We start from the raw sequence: 233 nt of genomic DNA, 5'->3' as shown, positions 1-233 counted from the left end.
TATTAGACAGATGAGTGAAGGATATGAATGAGACCTCCTTAAAAGAGAAAACATGAATGGCCAAGAAACACGAAAAGGTGTTCAACTGTAGGGCAATTTGGGATGTGCAAAACAAAGCAAAAATAAGATACCGTCTACCCTCCCCCTCCCCAATAGGACTGGCCTACAAGGTATCAAGACACACTATAAAGAACTATAGTAAAAAGCATCTGGTATTTGACACACAAGTCAGT

This window comes from Myotis davidii, unplaced genomic scaffold (genome assembly GCF_000327345.1).
Source record: "Myotis davidii unplaced genomic scaffold, ASM32734v1 scaffold513, whole genome shotgun sequence".
NCBI classification, from domain to species: domain Eukaryota; kingdom Metazoa; phylum Chordata; class Mammalia; order Chiroptera; family Vespertilionidae; genus Myotis; species Myotis davidii.
The sequence above is the reverse complement of the archived record's forward strand: the minus strand, read 5'-3'. Positions refer to the sequence as shown.